Source organism: Eleutherodactylus coqui, chromosome 5, assembly GCF_035609145.1.
Source record: "Eleutherodactylus coqui strain aEleCoq1 chromosome 5, aEleCoq1.hap1, whole genome shotgun sequence".
Taxonomy (NCBI): Eukaryota; Metazoa; Chordata; class Amphibia; order Anura; family Eleutherodactylidae; genus Eleutherodactylus; species Eleutherodactylus coqui.
This window is the reverse complement of record NC_089841.1, coordinates 17,387,960-17,412,688: the sequence shown is the minus strand read 5'-3', so window position 1 is coordinate 17,412,688 and position 24,729 is coordinate 17,387,960. Positions and strand designations below refer to the sequence as shown.

Genomic DNA, 24,729 nt, shown 5'->3' with positions numbered 1-24,729 from the left:
GTCCTGATGAAGTACCAGAAAGAGAGATCTCTATGATAACATGGCAAGCTTGGAGATGCAGCGAATAGAGGTGATGGCAACCAGGAAGGCCACCTTCCAAGACAGTAGACAAAGTGAAATGTCACAAATTGGCTGAAAGGGAAACAATTATAATGCGTCTAAGACCAAATTGAGGTCCCAAGGTGCTGATGGGAAATAGTAAGGAGGGGCAGTGTGCGCCGCTCCCTACTGCAGCAGATCCTGTCCGAGTGGCAGGGGTGTGTCGGGCAGTAGGGACACAATCAGCGTACGAAGGATCATTGGGATGCCCTCCATCTTGACTCTCTTAAGGCTATCGGATAAGAGGCGTCAGTAGAAAAGCGTACAGGATAGTGAACTGATTTCATGAGATTGCTAGATTGTCCCCCGCCAATGCTTGCAAATCACAAAGAGCGGGAGCCGACTGTGGAGTCTGGATGCCATCAGACCCACCTCTGGCACACCCCATGTGTCGCAGAGCTCTGCAAAACTTCCCCGTGTAGAGCCCGCTTCTTTTGGGTCTACTGTTTTCCTGCTGAGGAAATCCACCATTCAATTTTGCACTCCCAGAATGTGAATGGCTGAGCTGTCTGGAACTCCTGCGGAGGATTTTGGAAGCCTCCATCATTTCTGCTGTGCTTCTTGTGCTGCCCTGGTAGCTTGTGTACAGGACATCCGTCACATTGTATATCAGGATATGGATAGGATAACTGGCCAAAATCTGGAAGCATTAGGTCAAGGACAGGAGTATGGCTCTGATTTCCAGTATGTTCTTGTGCAGGGACGATTCAGAATTTGGACTATTGTCCCTGAACTGTCAGGCTGCCGTGGACCCCCCCTCCCAATAGGCCTAAGAGACTTGTGTCTGTGGTTATTTCTTTCCAGCGAAGAGGGAGGAGAGACATCCCTGAGAGGTTGGGTGACATCTGCCACCAAAGGAGGGAATGACAGACCGACTGAGGCAGGATCAAGGGCCAATCCAGGAACTTGTGCGATGTGTTCCAGCTGGGTAAGATGGCTTGTTGAAGTGGTTGAGTATGGAAGTGAGCGTACTGGACTGCCTTGAATGCAGCTACCATAAGCCCCAGCACCCGCATGCCCTGGCGGATGAGTAAGTAAAATTTGTCCCTTGAAAGTTGTACCATCTCCTGTGTTCTTGTTTCAAGCATCTTTTTGGCTGTTTATTGTGATATATGTATTACTCACACATGCCTTTGTCTCTAAGATTAAGGGCAACAGGCTTGCCTGAAACATGTAAGACGGCACATGTCTTTTGTTTCTCCATGTCTGTCTGGATCGTTTAATAAAGACTGAAATTTTTTAACCCATTGCTGGACTTTCTCCATTTTCCTGTGAATTAGTTGCGATTTCCAGCCAGTTCTTGCATGGGAGCGGCTGCAGAGGAGCTGGTTTCTGGTTTGCATTTCTCCTGGATAGACCAAAAAAGGTTAGCTGTCGTGATGGGGTCAGATTAGACTTCAGACAATAAATGATCCACCAGAAACGCCTGAGAGTATCCAGCACTATCTTGAGGCTCTCCTCGTTGGCCCTGAGAGATGAAGCCTTAATCAGTATGTTGCCGATCTCCACAATCTAATGGAGATAAAGGAGCATCACAACACCTGATAGAACCTTGGTATACAATCGTGGAGCTGCTGCAAGGCAACAAACTGGAAATTATTCAGCTGAACTACGAACTGAAGAAAACGCTGTTGGGACTTGTGTATTGGGATTTGGAGACAGGCATCTTTGAGGTCTATTGATATATTTTCATCTTGATCCATAGCAGCGATCACCATTTGGATGGAACCTAAATGACAATGACAAACCTTTACACAGCGATCGAGGAGCTTCAGATCTAGCATTGGACGAACCAATCTGTCCTTTTTGGGAACAACAATATTGTTCCCAACTTTGGAGTTCAATCTAGTAAAATATTCGTGAGAGGGAATGGAGATGATGACACCTTGGTTGAGAAAATCCTGAAAGGCTCAAAGGTACAAGGAGAGTTTCATTGGATCAAACTGTGTAAGAAGCAAAAAAGTGCTCTGGGGGTTAAAATAAAAATCTATTGTGTATACCAAAGAGACGATATCACAAACCCAGGAATCTCAGATGTGAGCAAACCACAAGTTACTGAATAGTAGAAGACAACTCCCCATCCTGGATGACTGGGATAGGGAATGCTTTTCTTACTGAGAAGAACTTTGCCAAGGATCAGTTAGTTGCCTGAGGTTGGGGACATCAGAAAGGACATAGTTTGAAGGATAACCATTATTTGCAGTCTTGAGTGGATGACACAACTCTGAAGGCTGTGGGCTGGAGCAATGGAAGGAATTACAAAGGTTTCTACTTCTGGGCAGTGCATTGATGAGTGAACCTGTATTGTGGAAGATGAGAACTTTTCCCAACTGTTGCCTTGGAAATGATATTGTCTAAACGACTGCCAAACATGTGATTTCCTGTAAAGAAAAGGCCAGTGAAAAACTTTCTGAAGGGAGGATCTGCGGACCAATACTTTAGCCACAATGTCCAGAATATAGCCTGGTATCATCCAGGGAGGACTAGCAGAGGAATTTAATTGCCTGGGAGAGCTGAAAAGACAGCTACGCTAACTATTTCTGTGGGGCAACAGAGAAGATGCCTTGGTGTAAGCGGTTTGCCCATTCAGAAATGCCCCTACTAACCCAAGAAGAAGCAAGGAGGGTGTCAAAGGGTAAACTCAGTTGTCTTGAAAGATGACTTAACAAAGCATTCCATCTATTGTGCTCTAGGAGAGGGTCTACCATGGCAGAAACATTTGAAGACTGTTCCTCATTGAAGGAACAGTCAGAATCTGATATTTCGTCCTCAGAGCCTGAGCTATTCCTACAGGGGAATGCAGAGTGAAATGCTGCATGTGGGGGCGAGGCGGAGGTGACTATGTATAATTTTGCGATGTTGAGGACCTTTTCATTTTGAGACCCTGTTACATGTGGGATCCAGTAGGAATAATTCCTCAGCATTGACATACCAAAAATATCTCAGATTCGCAATTTAAAATCATCCACTATGTTTGTCTGCCCTTTGGTAATTCCTCTGCTCCTAGATTTTATTCCACGGTAATGATTGAGCTGATTGGCTTTCTCAGGGGTGAAGGAATTAACATAATTCCTTATCTGGATGATCTCCTAATTCTTTCGGACAGCTTGGACTCCATGAAGAGTTACCTGGGGCAAACAGTTACATTACTATCCGAGTTGGGTTATCTTATCAGCTTTGAGAAATCCAGCCTAAATCCGGGCTCTCGAAAGATTTTTCTTGGGGTTCTCCTCAACTCCTCGAAAGGTTATTCCTTCTTGCCTCAAACAAAACGAGAAAATGTTATCCTTTCCATTAGGAGATTTTAGAGTAGAGTTCGCCTCTATAAGAGAAGTCATAAGGGTACTCGGTCACATGACCACCTGCATACTGATGGTCCCTTGGGTGCAATTCCACTCTAGGCCCCTCCAGCAGGAAATCCTGTCCATATGGGATAAAAGACAATCATCAGACAAAAAGTTTAAATTGTCCACTTAATTGAATAAATCCTCAGAATGTTGGCTGTTGCCCCATAACCATAAAAAAGGGGCTCCAGTGGTTCCATGTTTATTCCCTGCAGATTTTACACCGGTTGCCAGGAAACCTGAGAGCAACAATTCGGACGTCATTTTTAAACTACGCAGTACATATGCAGGAAATAGGTGCGCGAAAACCTGCATAGATGTTAAAGACGCAGCAAATATGCAGATCCACACAAAAACCGGGCGTGAGCTTGAGGCGACGTTCACACAGGCAACAAGATCGCGTGATTTTGCGGCGATGCGATGGCGCAGGGTAACGCATGTATGTGAAGCCCTGCTTTCTAATTGGCTCCTTCACATTAGCGCTGTTTTCTCTCATGCTGTTATGCGAGGACAAAAAAAGAAAAAATGGCTGCTCTATATTGCCGGGATTTGTGATTTTCTTTCGGCAGCCCGTGTTTCCCTATGGAGCCTTCGTTCTTTGTCACGTAGGAAGAAACTATGGTTTTTGTGCGATGTGACTTGAGCCCTTCACTGAAACTAAGCCTTAGCTTTACTCCAGGAAGAAAAAAGGGAATACTTACCCAAAATGCTCGGTCCGGACCCCCCGCTGCTCTCCCGAGCTCCGACAGGCGTCCTGCAATCATCGTTCGCCCACAAAAGATCACTTCCTGATTGAAGGATTCATAAATTCTGTCTTTAGAATGCGATGGCTCTGATTGGTTCATGCAGCACTGCTCAGCCAATCAATGCAGCGCTCGATGAACCAATGCGATGACTGTTTATGAATTGGCAACTCAATGCCAGGGCTCAGCCAATTAACAAATCCCGCCTCCACAGTGTGCTGGCTGGTGATTGGTTCTTTGGCCACTACTCAGCCAATCAGTGCAGTGCTGGATGAACTAATCACAGCCATTGCTTCCTGGAGGCGGGATTTATGGATCCCTCAACCAGGAAGTGAACTTCTGTGGGCTAACGAGGATTGCAGGAGGCCCAGCGGAGCTCCGGAGAGCAGCGGGAGGGCCGGACCGAGCATTTAGGTAAGTATTCCCTTTAGTTTTAGGGGGGTAAAGCTAGGGCTTGGCTTCGGGGCGGAGCTTAACCTTCACGCGCCAAAATCTTTATTGTGGGCAGCAAAGATGCAATGCGGGATTTTTCACATGAAAACGCATCTCTGTAGCTACAAAATCGTGGGAACAAGGCGGCGATCTTGTGTCACCTGTATGAAAGAGGCCTAAAGGTACGGGACATACAGATCTGTGTAGTGTGTGCTGTATTCCACAAGATGGCGCAAGATGAACGCAGCTACTGAAATAGTACAGAAGAGGAGAAAAGCCACTGCTCACCTCACAGCCAGGACGTCTCATCTCAGGCGGGTAGTGAAGGGTTAATAATACCAGCATGAGGGGCACACATACCTCCAACTGCAGAGCCAGACGCAAGACTGTGCTTACAGGACCTGTGGTGATGTCACCGTCATGTGATCAGTCATAGGTGTGGGAGGAGTCAGGGATCACATGACCAGGGGATGATCTACAGATGAGCATAAGGCTGGGCTCACAGGGTGCTTTACAAGGTGAGAGAGGGTGAGAGAGACAGTTACCTGAGAGATTACCTGAGAGAGAGAGAGAGAGACAGTTACCTCAGAGATTACCAGAGAGACAGTTACCTCAGAGATTACCAGAGAGAGAGAGACAGTTACCTCAGAGATTACCAGAGAGACAGTTACCTCAGAGATTACCTGAGAGAGATAGACCGTTACCTCAGAGATTACCAGAGAGAGAGACAGTTACCTCAGAGATTACCAGAGAGAGAGAGACAGTTACCTCAGAGATTACCTGAGAGAGAGACAGTTACCTCAGAGATTACCAGAGTGACAGTTACCTCAGAGATTACCAGAGAGAGAGACAGTTACCTCAGAGATTACCTGAGAGAGAGACAGTTACCTCAGAGATTACCAGAGAGAGAGAGATAGTTACCTCAGAGATTACCTGAGAGACAGTTACCTCAGAGATTACCAGAGAGAGAGACAGTTATCTCAGAGATTACCAGAGTGACAGTTACCTCAGAGATTACCAGAGAGAGAGACAGTTACCTCAGAGATTACCTGAGAGACAGTTACCTCAGAGATTACCAGAGAGAGACAGCTACCTCAGAGATTACCTGAGAGAGAGACAGTTACCTCAGAGATTACCAGAGAGAGACAGTTACCTCAGAGATTACCAGAGAGAGACAGTTACCTCAGAGATTACCTGAGAGACGGTTACCTCAGAGATTACCTGAGAGAGACTCAGTTACCTCAGAGATTACCTGAGAGACAGTTACCTCAGAGATTACCTGAGAGAGACTCAGTTACCTCAGAGATTACCAGAGAGAGACAGTTACCTCAGAGATTACCTGAGAGACAGTTACCTCATAGATTACCAGAGAGAGAGACAGTTACCTCAGAGATTATCTTGACTTTTTTGGGGTCGGCACTACATCCCCATAACATCACAGCAGAGAGCAGAACAGCCGCTCACCATCACCCCATTATATGGTATCCAAGAAAACCCCTTGTAGAGCAGCACACAGCGATTTAAGAGAACGTCCAGCTCCATCAGGTGTCTCCTTTATTGGTTCTCCATTTGTAAACTAGTGCAAAACATGACGACGTTTCCGCCCCAACTCGGCCTTTGTCAAGCATAAAATCAAGTTAAGCAGTACTAAAATATATACTCTATAGCGCACCAATCAGAATAGCTGACAGATATCCCTCCTCCCTATTCCATGCAGAAGATATTGGACACATCTGGTCACGAGCTCCATAAGGTCCAAATATGGTCATAGGTGAAATTAATAGGCAAGCAAATGGGGATGTGGACTACACATCTACGCAGACCGTGCCTACCTCTCACATCTCACGTCATCAGATAGCGCCTCCACGTGTGTCTGACCCGTCAGGAGCAGCTGAAGTCCCATACGGGAACACCGGAGCTTTAGACCATCGCGTCATAAGTCACATGACCCGGAGTCACACGACCCACCTAGGTCGTCCATGTCCCATTACCACAGTGGGACGGCCTGTCTGTGGTTATAGCAACAGAGGACACTACCACGTGCATCCACAGCACTGTTGTAAAAGAACAACCACAGACAGGCAAATCCCCCATCAATCAACCTCAGTATCTGGATAGATGGAATAATGTGTCTACACCATACAGGTATATAAGTGTGTCCCTGGACAGATGTAGAAACAACTAACTCATTAGTGTCAGGTTAAACTGTCACTATATTTACATTCACTCATAGTTTATAATAAATCATTTCACTGATATATCAGACCAAAGTAACCACCGTCATAAACCGGGTACTGACATGAGCAGAGATGAAACCCGTACACAGGCAGCTTCATAGGGGTGTATTGAACCCAAAGGATGTGCACACACATAAGCCTGCTACTATATCCCCTGTAAAGCCACTCCACTGGCAGGATTAGATGATGCATGCGGCACACTTCGCAACCAAACATCTGGATGGATGTAAAATGTGTGGGAATATACTGCATTCGGACCCAGATGTTCCCAACCTCCTCCTGTGGAGGAACAAACAAAAGAAATACAAATCAACACAAAATAACCAAAAATAATCAACCAAATTACACATCAGAAACGGGGGGTAGGATTATATTCCACATTAAGTCCAGCAGGTTGTAGTGAATTGAGAATGAAGATCCACCTCAGTGCTAGTAATTTAAGTTGTTTGTCCCTGTCACCACCTCATACAGACCTAGGGACTCCGTCGATGATCCGAAACCTCAGTTGTGATATAGCATGGCCCCTGCTTATAAAATGTTTTGCTACGGGAACCTCTGTATTACCAGTTCTAATGGTGCTTTTGTGTTTTGATATCCGACTCTTCACCTCCGTGGTGATCTCCCCAATGTAAATCAAGCCACACGGGTGAATAATCATGTAAATAGCATAGCTTGAGAGACATGTATATCTTCAACGGATGGAGAAGGTGGCACCAGTACCTGGGTGGAAAAATTTGTTCCCCTTGATGAGGTTGCCACAGCTGGCGCAACCCAAGCAAGGGAAACAACCCGTCTTGTTACAAGCATAGATATCTGTCCCGATAGTGTTCGTCCCCTAGTAGCATTAGTTCGCATCACTTTATCTTTAATGTTAGGTCCCCTCCGATGAGAAAAAAGGGGAGGCATTTTAAATAATTCTATATCCGGATGACACGTCTGTAGTAGGGGCCAATGCCTTTTCACAATCTATGAAATGCGTCCACTATTAGCATCATAGGTGGACACAAACGGAATCGGTCGCTGTTTCTCAACCCTATATTTCGGGACAAGTAGAGAGTCCCTAGAAATATCTGTAATCCCATTACAGCAACTATTCACCAGAGCGGCTGGATTCCCCCTCCTGATGAATTTCTCACACATGTTCTTAAGCCGCACATCCAGAACATCGACCTCCACAATCCTCCTTATTTGTAACATTTGACTCCAAGGAAGGGAGCAGGTCATGTTAGGAGGGTGGCAACTTTCAAAGAATAGTAAATTATCCCGATCAGTGTCTTTCACAAACAAATCGTTTTTTAGGGTCTGACCAGATATTGTAACGAGTACCTCCAAAAATTGAACTTGATTTTTGGAGAAATTCAAAGTGAATTCAGTTCATCAAAAAAATTGTTAATCTCCCGATGAAAGACATGTAGCTCACACTCGGAGCCCTTTTTTTTTGCTGTTGGACACATTATGCAGTGTGACTGACTAGAGAGTGGATTGACACACTAACAACGACCAACCTGATGGAAATTACTGCCAGTAGTGTGACAAGTGACCGGTTACTTCACCCCTCATATGTCACCCTGACTCATGGTCACCACACTGTAAGGGGGATTACTGCCAGCACTGTGTCAAGTGAGCGGTTACCTCACCCCTCATCTGTCACCCCGACTCCTGGTCACCACACTGTGATAGGATTACTGCCAGCACTGTGACAAGTGACTGGTTACCTCACCCCTCATCTGTCACCCCAACTCCTGGTCACCACACTGTGATGGGATTACTGCCAGCACTGTGAGAAGTGACTGGTTACCTCACCCCTCATCTGTCACCCCAACTCCTGGTCACCACACTGTGAGGGTATTACTGCCAGCACTGTGACAAGTGACCGGTTACCTCACCCCTCATCTGTCACACAGACTCCTGATCACCACACTGTGATGGGATTACTGCCAGCACTGTGACAAGTGACTGGTTACCTCACCCCTCACCTGTCACCTCAACTCCTGGTCTCCACACTATGATGGTATTACTGCCAGCACTGTGGCAATTGACCGGTTACCTCACCCCGACTCCTGGTCACCACACTGTGAGGGGTATTACTGCCAGCATTGTAACAAGTGACCGGTGACCTCACCCCTCATCTGTCACCCCGACTCCTGGTAACCACACTGTGAGGGGGATTACTGCCAGCACTGTGACAAGTGACTGGTTACCTCACTCTTTATTCACAGGGTGCAACGCGTTTCGGCTGAAACATCAGCCTTTTTCAAGATGCTTGATAAAGGCTGATGTTTCAGCCGAAACGCGTTGCACCCTGTGAATAAAGAACCTTTATAACGTCATAACTTGGACAAGACTTATTTCTACGAGCTGACCTGGATTTTCAGGGGTGTCATTTGCACTGACACCCCTGCTAAGTAAGTTCCTTCTGCCTTCTCATTTCACCTATCCGATCACTGGAGCACGGGTTTTTTTTTTCTAATTTGTTGTCTACTGCCTTTGCTGCCTCTGGTATACATTTTACCTAGAGTCACCCTGCGATGCTCTCCCCAATTGGGATGTCATTTTGACCAGCGATCAGGATCCCTTGATGACACCATAGCTCTGACCGTGGATATTACTGCCTGCCAGGATCATTAGACGCACCGTGACCTTACACAGGGTCCGGTACGTCTGGGGTGAGTCCAATTGGATTTCCCTTTCCTCCTCTTTTTATTTCTCTTTACCCTGCCATTTTCTCCACCTCACATTGGAGTGCTAATCTCATTCTTCTACTCCTCTAACGAGCTCTGGTAGACTGTTACCGGATTCCATCTCAGCATCTCAAGAGACCACCTGTGGTCACCGCGGTTAATGGTAGTACTCTCTCTGAGATGATCCAGTTTGTTAAGGAGCCGCTGGAATAGAGAATTGGCGCTCTCCATTCTGAGATTTCTCTGCTGGTGATGCCTGGGGTGACCAGTTTCCTCCTTCTAGGTTTGCTGTGGCTCTGATTACACAACCCCACCTTCGATAAGAGTACAGGCGAGATATTAAGTTGGGGTACCACCTGTTATACCAAGTGCTTGCGTCCTGTTAACAAAGTCGCCTTACCATCTAACCTCCAGGGCCTATCACAGCCTTATCATGGATTTGCAGACATTTTTGACAAGGAGGCTGAATGTCTGACATCGCATCGTTCCTATGATTGCCCAATTGATCTTGTGCCTGGGTCTGCGCCTCCTCGATGTAGAGTATACCCTCTTTCTCTGCCCGAGTCCCAGCCACAGGCATATTAACTTTTTCCACCAGACTTCTGCCGTATTCAGCAATTCCTGCAACCTGATTGGTTGTTTGGGTTGGCTGATTCACCACCCCTTCACTGCTCCCTTTTAAGATGTGCACAAGGATAGACTTTGTGCACGAGGATAAAGTTACAGAGATGTGCACGAGAAGCACGTGCTGAACCGTCAGTGGCAGGAGTCACTGTAATGCAGAAACATGACCAGGCACCAGCACACCACATAGACGCAACCACACGTACCGCAACACACCATATGTATTGCATAGCACATCTCAAAAGCGGGCAGTGAAGGGGCGGTGAATCAGCCAACCCAAACAACCAATCAGGTTGCTGGAATTGCTGAATAGGACAGAAGTCTAGTGGAAAAAGTTAATATGCAGGCCACAGCCAAATGTGTTAAGGAGAAACTGTCCAGAGACTTCATCCGTATGTCCTCGTCTCCTGTTGGAGCCATTTTTTTGTCAAAAAAGATGGATCGCTACATCCCTGTATCGACTATCGTGGTCTGCACACAGTCATGATTAATAATAAGTACCCTTTGCCCTTGATCCCTGAGTTATTTTATCACCTGCGAGGTGCTCGGATTTTCACCAAGCTTGACCTGCGTGGTGCTTATAACTTAATCCACATTCGGCACTTAACTTCAGAAAAGTCCAGGGAAGCTTTACGCCAGGAATGAGCAATGGTTTGTTTTGCAGCCAAGAAGAGGAAAGAAATCAACTTTCTGGAATCTGGGGATATGTTCCTGATTAGAGATGAGCGAACGTACTCGGATAGGCACTACTCGTCCGAGTAATGTGCCTTATCCGAGTACCGCTCTACTCGTGCTGAAAGATTCGGGGCGCTCCGCTGCTGACAGGTGAGTTGCGGCGGGGAGCGGGGCAGAGCGGGCGGGAGAGAAGGAGAGAAAGATCTCCCCTCCGTTCCTCCCCGCTCTCCCCTGCAGCTCCCCGCTCCGCAGCGCGTCCCGAATCTTTCAGCACGAGCGGGGAGGTACTCGGATAAGGCACATTACTCGGACGAGTAGTGCCTATCCGAGTACGTTCGCTCATCTCTATTCCTGATCTTTTTGTTCAACAGAGCCTCCCATGGATTTTTGCGCAGGTTATGGTACGTTACTGAGTAAATTAGGGAGTATGTTCCAATCCAAAATCTTTTGACTCTGGGGCAGGACCACCATATGTGGAGCATGTTTCCAGGGGATTTGTCACAGGGGCAGAGAGTCCGCAAGAATTTAGAATAAAGCCCTTCACAGTTGGGACTAAAATTAAAACTTCCAATTTTTATTAGAAAAAGCTTAAAAACACATAACGTGGGGGCACATACAAATAACACAGTAATCCCTACTAAATAGGGCACTAAAAAACAGACAGTGATATCTGGAGGTATCAAGTAGATGCCTAATTCCAGGTAAATATAAGGCTATGAATGCTCAGCCCTCGATAGTAGGATAACTATTATAGTGCATAGATGTACTACTGAGCTGATTTGTATGCATCAACAAACATAAACTGTCCAGAATTTAATCCATGGACGTAACTACTATACTCTTTCTGGGCAGTGAGGAAATGACGTGTTCGTATTGGTTATGAAAGCCCAGGAAGTATCAGTATTTGCTGTCAATAGTGTCCAAGCAACGTGATTACTTCACAGATCTTAATATAACGAATGCACAATAATAGAGTTTTTCTCCGAAGTTATAATCAGATTGTACGTCAGTAGATTGAGACGATGGCCTGGAAGATCTTCTATACTTAGTTGTACAGGATATTTCTATTCATACTGCACACTTCATTTGTTTGTTATGTCTGAGATATTCATACTCCACTAATCATTTGTTTGTTACTTGACGCGTTTCTCCGCTAATGCGTAGCGGTTCATCAGGAGTACATAGGGTCTGCAACGTATTTGTTAAACAATAGATATGATCATAATTCATAAGGTTAGGCCAGATGTCGTGAACATTATGTGTATGTCCAGGCCAGACGGAAATGTTTAGCTATTAATGGTAGACAAACTGATGAACTTTACAGGTCAATGGTAAGAAGAAATAAGCAAAGAGCTGATGGTGACCGCTCTATTGTGTTATAACACCGATAATGGTTGCCATTGTAACCTGAAAGTTCATATAGCTGCGGCATTAGTACACTGAATAGATGCTCTGTAATAGAGGTTAGCAAATGTGCTGAGCTATTTTCAATGACATAATTGCCGTAATGAGGCAATAGTCATAGTATAGATTAACAGACAGTATAGGGCTTATATAAAGCTCCACTTGTCAAGGTACATGTACTTTATTGCTCATTACATTCTGATACTATAATAGAGCAGTTAAGTAGACCTTTGTTGGCACTTGAGTGCCTTAGCAGTTAGTTCAGAGTAGAAGAGAATATTCTTTACTGGATGACTGTTGAGATATATTTTGTAACAGTAAAACAGTGCAAGAATTATATAGCAGTGATTACCTGCAGATAGTGCAACAGACTGTGAGCTCTTATCAGGAGCAGAAAATGCATAGGTGAGAATGCATTACTTAGCACTTTTAAAGTAAACCCTCTGAACTACAGTACATGCCTAAATGAAATAGCACTATTCTAAATTGCCGAGCACTACTCTCTAGGCCAGCAGGGGGACTGCCTATCTTCTTCAGAGATTGTTCAAGAGATAATAATAATAATAATCATTATTCGTATAGCGCCAACTTATTCCGCAGCGCTTTCAGGCATGGATAAATGCAAAACAATACAACAATTGCAACAATTACAATGTGAGATACATTGGGTTATACACAAATGAGGGGGGTGCAGGAGGTGCAGGGGTTGGGGAACACAGGCAATAGAATATTTCATGTACAGATCATTTATTAGAAGGCAAACAGGGTGGGGCACCATAGGGAGGGGCGAGGGACTAGGTCAGGAGATTTGGTATGCTTCCCTGAAGAGGTGCGTTTTTAAGGCACATCTGAAATTTCGTGCATCGGGAATTGTCCGGATGCCTTGGGGTAGAGCATTCCAGAGGATGGGTGCTGCTCTGGTGAAGTCCTGTAGGCGAGCATGTGAGTTTCGTATTACAGGGGTGTTTAGTCTGAGTGTGTTAGCTGATCGGAGTGAGCGCGCTGGGTGGTGTACTGACAGTAGGGAGGCGATGTATGGTGGCGCAGCGCTATGCAGAGCTTTGTGAGTGAGGTAGAGGAGTTTAAATTTAGTTCTGCAGTGGATGGGCAGCCAATGCAGCGACTGGCATAATGCAGAGGCGTCTGAATAACGACTGGATAGAAAAATGAGTCTAGCTGCTGCATTTAGTATGGATTGGAGTGGAGCGAGTCTAGTGCGGGGGAGGCCAATGAGTAGCGAGTTGCAGTAGTCAAGCCGGGAGTGGATGAGGGCAACCACGAGCGTCTTTAGCGTGTCCGTGGTTAGGAACAGACGTATTTTAGCAATATTTCTGAGGTGCATGTGGCATGTTTGGGCCAGAGACTGGATATGGGGGTCAAAGGAGAGGTCAGAGTCCAGTGTGACCCCAAGGCATCGGGCATGCCGTCTGGGGGTTATGATGGTGCCAGACACTGGAATGGAGATGTTGAGGGGAGGTCGTTTAGAAGGTGGAAAGACGAGGTGGTCAGTTTTAGAGAGGTTTAGTTTGAGAAAAAGGGAGGACATCGTGGTAGAGACAGCGGACAGACAGTCAGTGATGTTTTGGAGGAATAGTCCAGAGATCTCACGAGAGGAGGTGTATAGTTGGGTGTCATCAGCGTAGAGATGGTATTGGAGGCCGAATTTGTGGATGGTTTATCCAATTGGGGCAGTATAGATAGAGAAAAGACGGGGACCAAGGACCGAGCCCTGGGGTACCCCAACAGCGAGAGGAAGTGGAGCAGAGATAGAACCAGCAAAGGAAACCCTGTTTAGTGCGGACAGAGAGGTAGGAAGAGAACCAGGAGAGAGCAGTATCCTTTAGACCAATAGAGCGGAGCATAGTGAGGAGATTATGGTCGACAGTGTCAAATGCAGCAGACAGGTCAAGGAGGATTAGTAGGGAGTAATCATTTCTTGAGTTTGCAGTCATCAGGTCATTTGTTACTTTTGTAAGGGCAGTTTCGGTCGAATGTAGAGAGCGGAAACCAGACTGGAGGGGGTCGAGGAGCGAGTTGTCAGAGAGAAAGCGAGTAAGGCGGGAGTAGACCAGGCGTTCCAGTAATTTGGAGATGAAGGGGAGGTTTGAGACGGGTTGGTAGTTGACAGCATCAGTCAGGTCCAGGGTTGGTTTTTTAAGCAGAGGGGATATAATGGAGTGTTTGAATGAGGAGGGAAAAGTGCCAGAGGATAGGGAGAGGTTGCAGATTGTAGTGAGATGAGTAATGAGAGCTGGGGAAAGGGACCGGAGGAGGTGAGAGGGTCGCTAGCGCAGGTGGTGGGGTGGGCAGCGGAAAGGAGCCTGGAGACTTCTTCCTCTGTCGTTGGTTCTAACGTAGATAGTGAGTAGGTGCTGGGTGCAGTGCTGATGAAACTGGGATCGGGGCTAACCGTGCAGCTTTCAGAGATTTCTTTTCGAATGTTGTCGCTTTTTTCTTTGAAATAGGCAGCTAGTTCTCCAGCAGTCAGGTCTGTCGCAGGGGCCTGTTCTTTGGGGCTGAGGAGGGAGTGAAAGGTCTCAAAGAGTTGTTTGGGGTTGTGGGATAGTGAGGAGACAAGGGAGGTGAAATAAACTTGTTTGGCATGGTGAAGGGCTAAGTTTTAAGCATGAATTTGAAGTGGAGGAAGTCTGCCGGCAGCTTTGACTTTCTCCACAGCCGCTCGGCGCACCTAGAGCACTGCCGGATGAAGCGCGTTTGGGACGTGAGCCAGGGTTGCCGTGGTCTGCGTTTGACGGCTCGCGTCACGGGCGGTGCCGCTTCATCCAGGGCACGGCTGAGGGTGGTGTGGTAGTATTCAGCTGCCAGGTTAGGGCAGGGGAGGCGAAAGATAGGCGATAGGGAGGACTGAATAGTTTTGGCAAACTGTTTAGTGCGGACAGACTGGAGGTTCCTAGAGGTGCAATAGGAGGGTCAGGGGAGATGCTAGGGTGCCTGATGGAGAAAGAGAGAAGGTTGTGATCTGAGAGTGGAAGTGGGGAGTTAGTAAAGTGAGAAGCAGAGCAGAGACAGAGGAAAACTAAATCCAGAGTGTTACCATCTCTATGAGTGGGGGAGTCAGAGATTAGCGATAAGCCAAGGGAGGAGGTAAGTGTTAAAAGCCGGGAGGCAGATGAGGAGCTAGAGTCGTTAGTAGGGATGTTGAAATCACCAAAAAAGAGGGTTGGGATTTCACAGGATAGGAAGTGGGGGAGCCAGGCAGCAAAGTGGTCTAGGAAGGTAAGTGAGGGAGCTGAGGGAATGACTTGAAAGGTACAGTTTGGGGAGAGGAGGATGCCTACTCCTCCGCCATGTCTGTCATCCGATCTGGGGGTGTGGGAGAACTGCAGGCCATCATAGGACAATGCAGCGGGGGAGGTAGAATCGGACTGCTGTATCCAGGTTTCCGTGAGGGCGAGCAAGTTCAAGTGTTTACTGGTGAAAAGGTCATGGATAGTTGGGAGTTTGTTACACGCAGATTGGGAGTTCCATAGGGCACATTTGAATGGGGCAGGGGGAGCATTTTGGTAGATAACAGTACGGGGTGGGCCTGGGTTGGGGGATATGTCCCCTGCAACTAGGAGTAGCAGGGTAGCAAGGGTGAGCGCATAGCTAGGGGATTTGTGTGGGTGGCTGAGGTGTTTCTTTGCAGTATTGGGGGGTTGAAGGCGTCTTAGGAAGTTGAACAGTGCATGGGGGCCATACATAGGTGAGGAGAGGAGGGAGGGGCTGATGTGGATGGAGTGTGTTGGGCTGGGCGTTGGAAGAAAGTGTTAAGGCTTGAAAAGAGGATAGTAAAGGAGATTAGTGCAAAGAGGAGAGTATTTTCCTCCAGTCTTTGGACAGTTGTAGATATTACCTATCTCCTGATCTGTCTCCTGCTCTGTCTCCTGCTCTGTCTCCTGCGCTGTATAACTGCATCATTCGACAGCATCAAACACTTGTTGCTGGACACTTAGTGCTGGAGACATCAGGTGAGGCAGCCTCTGGTGAGGCATGGCGGATAGAACTGGCTTTAAAGTTCTGGCTACATGACTTCAGCTGGGAATGGCTTGTTACATTTCACATTTCACTAGTCAACCAGCTGACCCACCTTTAGATGGCTAATGAACAAGATGGGGGGGGGGGGGGGCTTTATTGCCCTCTTACAAAAACAAACTGTGTCCCAGCAACACTAAGATGAGGCAGGGAGAAAGCTATTTGGTGGGGGGTGATGAGGAAAATACATATAGTACAAATAGAGTCAATTAAATTTATATAAAGCAATGGGACATACCATTGCGCACAGATTATGACAAATTAAAGGTATCACAGCAGATTCAGTGGAAGAGAGTTGTCTCTGAAATAGATTACAATTCCTTCCTACGCAATGAAGCTACAGCACAGGGATGTGACCTTCACTGACCCAGCCGGAAGGAATTTGAGATATTCAGCCCTCATAACAAGCTGGGCCCAGCCTGCAGTGAGCTGACCTGGGGCACTGGAGAAGCTCAACCAGGAAAAGATGTGATAAGGAGACAGACAGGGAAGGAATAGGTAAGTTTAGATATATATTTTTTTTAATGACACAACCCCTCTTATCAGATTCGACAGAGAGCTCATTTATGTTGCAGGAGAATGCTGTATGACCTTTTATTGTATTAATAAAATGACTATTTCCCTGTATGAGTTCTTTGATGTTTAAGAAGTTGTGAGTTTTTGAACATGAAAATGCTTTCCTCTGTGAGATCCTTGATGTGGAGTTAGAACTGACTTATGGATAATCACTTTCCTAACCGTGCAAGAATCTGGCTTCTATCCGTATGAATTCCCTAATGGCTAACAAATAAACATATGAAGAGTGCCTCGTGTACAGTAGTTACTGTGTAAATAGTTTTGCACTCATCTGATGCATGGTGGGAGAACCCGGGTACTGGGAATACCCACCAGTACCCTGTGTCCAAGTTCTGGTTACTAAAAATCCCCGTCCACAATCCAGATGATCTGGATCCCAGGGGGCTCTAGGCAATCAGTTAAGTAATATACAAAGAGAAACTGCGCCCTCCACGGGTCAGGTTATAGTAGAAGAATGTCCCAATGATCAAATGGTTCTTATAACCATAGTTTATTCAAACACCTGTAACTCATTTTGGCACTGGCAAGCACCTTTTCCAAGTATATTTAACACCCATATATAAGAACAGGTACTTCAGGAGGTCCGTGTTAGATGCCGGGTTGTTTGTGTGACGTCATCTACGGGGAGGGTTTACCGCTGTGTGCGACGTAACTCACATGACCATCACGTGGAAAGTAGCGTGCCTTCCGAATTCCCATATGCTTCATAGCTCATTGGAGCGCAGTGTGCATTCCATTTCATTCTAGCTAGGCGGCGTCACTGCAATGCATTGATATAACAAGCTACAGACAGTTCTATGGACCTTCACATTTACAGCATTAAGAATCAGAGATCTCAGTCACTAAAATGTAATCTCTATACTTAGGAATATGCAATATAACACAAGTTATAGAAAAATCAATTGTCTATTAAATAGGCATACCAGTGACGTCACTGCAGTGTGTATACAGAACTACACATCAACAGTATTTATTAAAATTATTTATAATATATTAGCTCTAAAATATGCCGTATATGCAGAATAAAGATTCATTTTGTACATGTAATTCACTTTAGAGCAGCTTCCGATGTGTATATTATTCAGTCGATGAAATGCTTTTTTATTTTTGGTCCTATTTCTTCTAGTAGTTTTTCATTTAAACCTTTAGGAAGGAATGCTTTTAACTGGAATATCCAGAACATTTCCTTTTTGCGCAGATCACGGATTGATTGAGACAGTATATGTTCTATAGGTGCTCTTTTTAATCCACAGTTATCCCAATTGTGTACTCCATGGGCAATAAATCTAATAAACATATAACAGGATTGGTCTGGCAGTTCATCCTTTGTTTTAATCTTATTGTCCCTTGGTCCAGCCGGATTTCTTTTCTTCTGTGTGATATGCGGGAACAGCACTTGCATTTCTTTTTTCCACACCTCATACTCCTGGAGTAAGTACTCCCATTGGGGGGTTTTCCTATTGCTTTGTTATTCTTCTTTTTTCCTGGGCAGGATGGGAATCAAATATTTTGTATTGTTTTGTTCCTTCTAAAATATATATCCGGGTTTTCATTCACCATTACTTTTTCTAGGAATGGGTCATTTCTAGAGATGAGCGAACGTACTCGTCCGAGCTTGATATTCGTGCGAATATTAGGGTGTTCGGGATGCTCGTTACTCGTAACGAGTACCACGCGGTGTTCCGGTTACTTTCAGTTTCCTCTCTGAGACGTTAGCGCGCTTTTCTGGCCAATTGAAAGACAGGGAAGGCATTACAACTTCCCCCTGTGACGTTCCAGCCCTATACCACCCCCCTGCAGTGAGTGGCTGGGGCGATCAGATGTCACCCGAGTATACAAATCGGCCCCTCCCGCGGCTCGGCTCAGATGCCTTGTGAGTTAGCTGAGGGACAGTGGTATCGTGCTGGAGCTGCTGTAGGGAGAGCGTTAGGAGTTAGTGTAGGCTTCAAGAACCCCAACGGTCCTTCTCAGGGCCACATCTACTTGTGTGCAGTACTGTGTTAGCACTGTATTTTTTTTTTTTTTTTCAAAATTGGATCTGCAGAGCATTGCGCCCTGCAATAGGGACAGAAGTGGTGGTTAGGCAGGGAGAGTGTTAGCAGTGAGTGTAGGCTTCAAGAACCCCAACGGTCCTTTCTAGGGCCACATCTATCCGTGTGCAGTACTGTCCAGGCTGCTGTTAGCAGTGTTGCATTTTTTTTTCTTCTCAAAACCGGCTGTGCAGACCATTGCACCCGGCATTAATACTACAGGGATAGAATTGTGTAGGCAGGGCCAGAAGACATACATTATTCATTGAATAGACGCAGTGTGGCTTTTCCTTTGAAAAACAAGGGAAAAAATTCTATTTCGCCTGCCTCTGACAGTCCTCAGGGCTCTGGGTACGTGTGTGCTGCGTGCAGAACGTTAAAAAAAATCAGACGCAGCCAGCTACGTTTTACTGCAGGCTTGCGCCAATTTTTTTCCTGCATGGGAAATCCCTGATCTGCTGGAGCCAATAACTTTGCATCACTGCAGTTCTCTGACACATTTGCAGGGCCACAACACAGTTATTAAACTTAGTAGTATTCATTGAATACACGCAGTGTGGCTTGTCCTTTGAAAAACAAGGGAAAAAATTCTATTTTGGCTGCAGGCTTGCGCCACTTTCTTTCCTGCCTGGGAAATCAAATCACTGGTAATACACCATGCTGAGGGGTAGGGGTAGGCCTATAGGACGTGGACGCGGGCGAGGATGCGGAGGCCCAAGTCAGGGTGTGGGCACAGGCCGAGCCAGTGCGGTGGCCAGGGGTAGAGGCAGGGCCAGACCGAATAATCCACCAACTGTTTCCCAAAGCGCCCCCTCGCGCCATGCCACCCTGCACAGGTCAAGGTGCTCTACGGTGTGGCAGTTTTTCACAGAGATGCCTGACGACCGACGAACAGTGGTGTGCAACCTTTGTCGCGCCAAGATCAGCTGGGGAGGCACCACCAACAGCATGCGCAGGCATATGATGGCCAAGCACCCCACAAGGTGGGACGATGCCCGTTCACCGCCTCCGGTTTGCACCATTGCCTCTCCCCCTGTGCCCCAACCTGCCACTGAGATCCAACCCCCCTCTGAGGACACAGACACTACCGTCTCCTGGCCTGCACCCACACCCTCACCTCCGCTGTCCTCGGCCCCATCCAGCAATGTCTCTCAGCGTAGCGTCCAGACGTCGCTAGCGCCACAGTGTGAGCGCAAACACAAGTACGACGCCACGCACCCGCACGCTCAAGCGTTAAACATGCAAATTGCAAAATTGATCAGCCTAGAGATGCTGCCGTATAGGCTTGTGGAAACGGAGGCTTTCAAAAGCATGATGGCGGCGGCGGCCCCGCGCTACTCAGTTCCCTGTCGCCACTACTTTTCCTGATGTGCCGTCCCAGGCCTGCACGACCACGTCTCCCGCAACATTGTACACGCCCTCACCAACGCTGTTACTGCCAAGGTCCACTTAACAACAGACACGTGGACAAGCACAGGCGGGCAGGGCCACTATATCTCCCTGACGGCACATTGGGTGAATTTAGTGGAGGCTGGGACAGAGTCAGAGCCTGGGACCGCTCACGTCCTACCCACCCCCAGAATTGCAGGCCACAGCTCGGTGGTGGTATCTGCGGCGGTGTATGCTTCCTCCACTAAAGCACCTTCCTCCTCCTCCTCCTCCAACGCAACCTCTGTCTCGCAATCAAGATGTGTCAGCAGCACGTCGCCAGCAGTCGGTGTCACGCGGCGTGGCAGCACAGCGGTGGGCAAGCGTCAGCAGGCCGTGCTGAAATTACTCAGCTTAGGAGAGAAGAGGCACACGGCCCACGAACTGCTGCAGGGTCTGACACAGCAGACCGACCGCTGGCTTGCGCCGCTGAGCCTCCAACCGGGCATGGTCGTGTGTGACAACGGCGTAAGCTGGTGGCGGCTCTGCAGCTCGACAGCCTCACGCACGTGCCATGCCTGGCCCATGTCTTTAATTTGGTGGTTCAGCGCTTTCTGAAAAGCTACTCCCACTTGTCATACCTGCTCGGAAAGGTGCGCCAGCTCTGCGCACATTTCCGCAAATCCCACACGCACGCTGCCACCCTGCGGACACTGCAACATAGGTTTAATCTGCCAGTGCACCGACTGCTGTGCGACGCGCCCACACAGTGGAACTCTACGCTCCACTTGTTGGCCAGACTCTATGAGCAGCGTAGAGCTATAGTGGAATACCAACTCCCAACTTGCGCGGCGCAGTGTGAGTCAGCCTCCTCAATTATTTACAGAAGAGTGGCCCTGGTTGGCAGCCATCTGCCAGGTCCTTGGAAAATTTGAGGAGTCTACCCAGGTGGTGAGCGGCGATGCTGCAATCATTAGCGTCACCATTCCTCTGCTATGCATCTTGAGAAGTTCCCTGCAAAGCATAAAGGCAGACGCTTTGCGCTCGGAAACAGAGCCGGGGGAAGACAGTATGTCGCTGGATAGTCAGAGCACCCTCCTGTCTATATCTCAGCGCGTTCAGGAGGACGAGGAGGAGCATGAGGAGGAGGGGGAAGAGACAGCTTGGCCCACTGCTGACAGTACCCATGCTGCTTGCCTGTCATCCTTTCCTGAGGAGGAGGAAGAGGAGGAGGAGGAGGATCCTGAAAGTGATCTTCCTAGTGAAGACAGCCATGTGTTGCGTACAGGTACCCTGGCACACATGGCTGACTTCATGTTAGGATGCCTTTCTCGTGACCCTCGCGTTACACGCATTCTGGCCACTACGGATTACTGGGTGTACACACTGCTCGACCCACGGTATAAGGAGTGCATTTGCACTCTCATTCACGAAGAGGAAAGGGGTTCGAGAATGATGCAATACCACAGGGCGCTGGTGGACAAACTGATGGTAAACTTCCCATCCGACAGCGCTAGTGGCAGAAGGCGCAGTTCCGAGGGCCAGGTAGCAGGGGAGGCGCAGAGATCATGCAGCATGTACAGCGCAGGCAGGGGAACATTCTCCAAGGCCTTTGCCAGCTTTATGGCTCCCCAGCAAGACTGTCACCGCTCCCCAGTCACGGCTGAGTCGGCGGGAGCACTGTAAAAGGATGGTGAGGGAGTACGTAGCCGATCGCACGACCGTCCTCCGTGACGCCTCTGCCCCCTACAACTACTGGGTGTCGAAGCTGGACACGTGGCCTGAACTCGCGCTGTATGCCCTGGAGGTGCTTGCTTGTCCTGCGGCTAGCGTCTTGTCAGAGAGTGTGTTTAGTGTGGCTGGGGGAATCATCACGGATAAGCGTACCCACCTGTCAACCGACAGTGCCGACAGGCTTACACTCATCAAGATGAACAAAGCCTGGATTTCCCCAGACTTCTCTTCTGCACCAGCGGACAGCAGCGATACCTAAGCAATACGTATTATGCACCCGCGGATGGAAGCATCGTTCTCTCTCACCATCCAAAACGGGGACATTTCTGCTTCATCAATCTGTGTATAATATTCCTGCTCCTCCTCCTGAAACCTCACGTAATCACGCCGAACGGGCAATTTTTCTTAGGGCCACAAGGCTCACTCATATAATTTTTCTAAACAATTTTTATACGTTTCAATGCTCTTAAAAGCGTTGAAACTTTAACTTGAACCAATTTTTCGTTAAACTGGGCTGCCTCCAGGCCTAGTTACCACTTAAGCCACATTAACCAAAGCGATTAATAGGTTTCACCTGCCCTCTTGGTTGGCCATGGCCAATTTTTTGGATGTACATTAGTACTGTTGATACAGCAATTTTTGTGGCCCCTCGCCTACAGTGTAATCATAGCAATTTCTATGTTCTTCGCCTGCACTCATGGTACAGAAAGGTGTGTGGGGTTGGCCTACACTTTAGCTACATAAATGTAACTTGTGCCTTGTCTATACTGCAGCTACTGAAATGGAACGAAGACTGCGCTCCCACTATACTGCTGCTTCGGAATTGTTACTGGGGCCTGTCTTGAGTGCTACTATTACTGAAATGGAACGCATACTGTGCTCCCCCTAAAATGCTGCTAGTGATATGTTAGTGGGGCCTGTCCTAATGCTACGGCTGAAATGTTACGAATTATGGGCTCTGCCTATACCGCTGCTAATGGTATGTCTCTGGGGTGGGGAAACAGAGGCTTCCCAAAGACATGATGGCAGCGAGGCCATTTCCCACCAACGCTGTTACTGTTAAGGTGCATATAACCACGGACACGTGGAGAGGACACGTAGTGCCTCAAAAACATCCCCCGCCACAGCCCACTTAATCCTGGCCACATTCCGAAAACCAACAAAATAAAACCGCGCTACTAGGTCCGCAGTCACCAACACATTACCACCAACGCGGTTACTGTTAAGGTACATATTACCAGTCTGACTGGGGCATGCAGTGTGGGCCGAAGCCCACCTGCATTAAGCACGACATTACTACCTCAGCTGTGTTGGGCAATGCAATGGGATATTTCTATGTACCGCCGATGGCTTCCTGGCACCCACCCATGCTGTGGGTCCACAGGGAATTATAAATGCATCTGTTTCCACTTGTAAAGAACCCCAGTCTGACTGGGGCATGCAGTGTGGGCCAAAGCCCACCTGCATTAAGCACGACATTACTACCTCAGCTGTGTTGGGCAATGCAATGGGATATTTTTGTGTATCGCCGGTGGGTTCCAGGGAGCCACCCATGCTGTAGGTGCACACAGAGTTTAACCTACATGTGTCCACTTGTAAAGAACCCCAGTCTGACTGGGGCATGCAGTGTGGGCCGAAGCCCACCTGCATTAAGCACGACATTACTACCTCAGCTGTGTTGGGCAATGCAATGGGATATTTTTGTGTATCGCCGGTGGGTTCCAGGGAGCCACCCATGCTGTAGGTGCACACGGAGTTTAACCTACATGTGTCCACTTGTAAAGAACCCCAGTCTGACTGGGGCATGCAGTGTGGGCCGAAGCCCACCTGCATTAAGCACGACATTACTACCTCAGCTGTGTTGGGCAATGCAATGGGATATTTTTGTGTATCGCCGGTGGGTTCCAGGGAGCCACCCATGCTGTCGGTCCACAGGGACTTCACAATAGGGAGTTGTACCTGCCTGTGTCTATGAATTAAAAAGCCCGATCTGACTGGGGCATGCAGAGACACCTTGACAGAATGAATAGTGTGTGGCACATAGGTTCCCCATTGCTATGCCCACGTGTGCAGCTCCTGATGGCGGTGGCACAGGATTCTATTTCTCATTGCTTCTGTACAGCATTGTGGGCTATCGCCCCGCCCCTTTTAAAGAGGGTCGCTGCCTAGCCGTGCCAACCCTCTGCAGTGTGTGCCTGCGGTTCCTCGTCATGGCAGACGCACTTCTAAATAGACATGAGGGTGGTGTGGCATGAGGGCAGCTGAAGGCTGCGCAGGGACACTTTGGTGTGCGCTGTGGGGGGGAGTGGGGGCGGTTGGGCAGCATGTAACCCAGGAGAAGTGGCAGTGGAGTGTCATGCAGGCAGTGATTGTGCTTTGTTGGAGGTAGTGTGGTGCTTAGCAAAGGTATGCCATGCTAATGAGGGCTTTTCAGAAGTAAAAGTTTTTGGGAGGGGGGGGGGGCCCACTCTTGCCGCTATTGTGGCTTAATAGTGGGACCTGTGAACTTGAGATGCAGCCCAACATGTAGCCCCTCGCCTGCCCTATCCGTTGCTGTGTCGTTCCCATCACTTTCTTGAATTGCCCAGATTTTCACACAAGGAAACCTTAGCGAGCATCGGCGATATACAAAAATGCTCGGGTCGCCCATTGACTTCAATGGGGTTCGTTATTCGAAACGAACCCTCGAGCATTGCGAAAAGTTCGTCCCGAGTAACGAGCACCCGAGCATTTTGGTGCTCGCTCAT

General features: G+C 47.8%; 1 protein-coding gene across 1 annotated transcript in view; it reads right to left on the bottom strand.

The window, feature by feature from the left end:
* The window catches only part of LOC136628709 (zinc finger protein 585A-like), a 77,794-nt gene that overhangs the window by 12,152 nt on the left and 40,913 nt on the right, over positions 1 to 24,729 (bottom strand). The gene's annotated exons all lie outside the window — the stretch shown is intronic.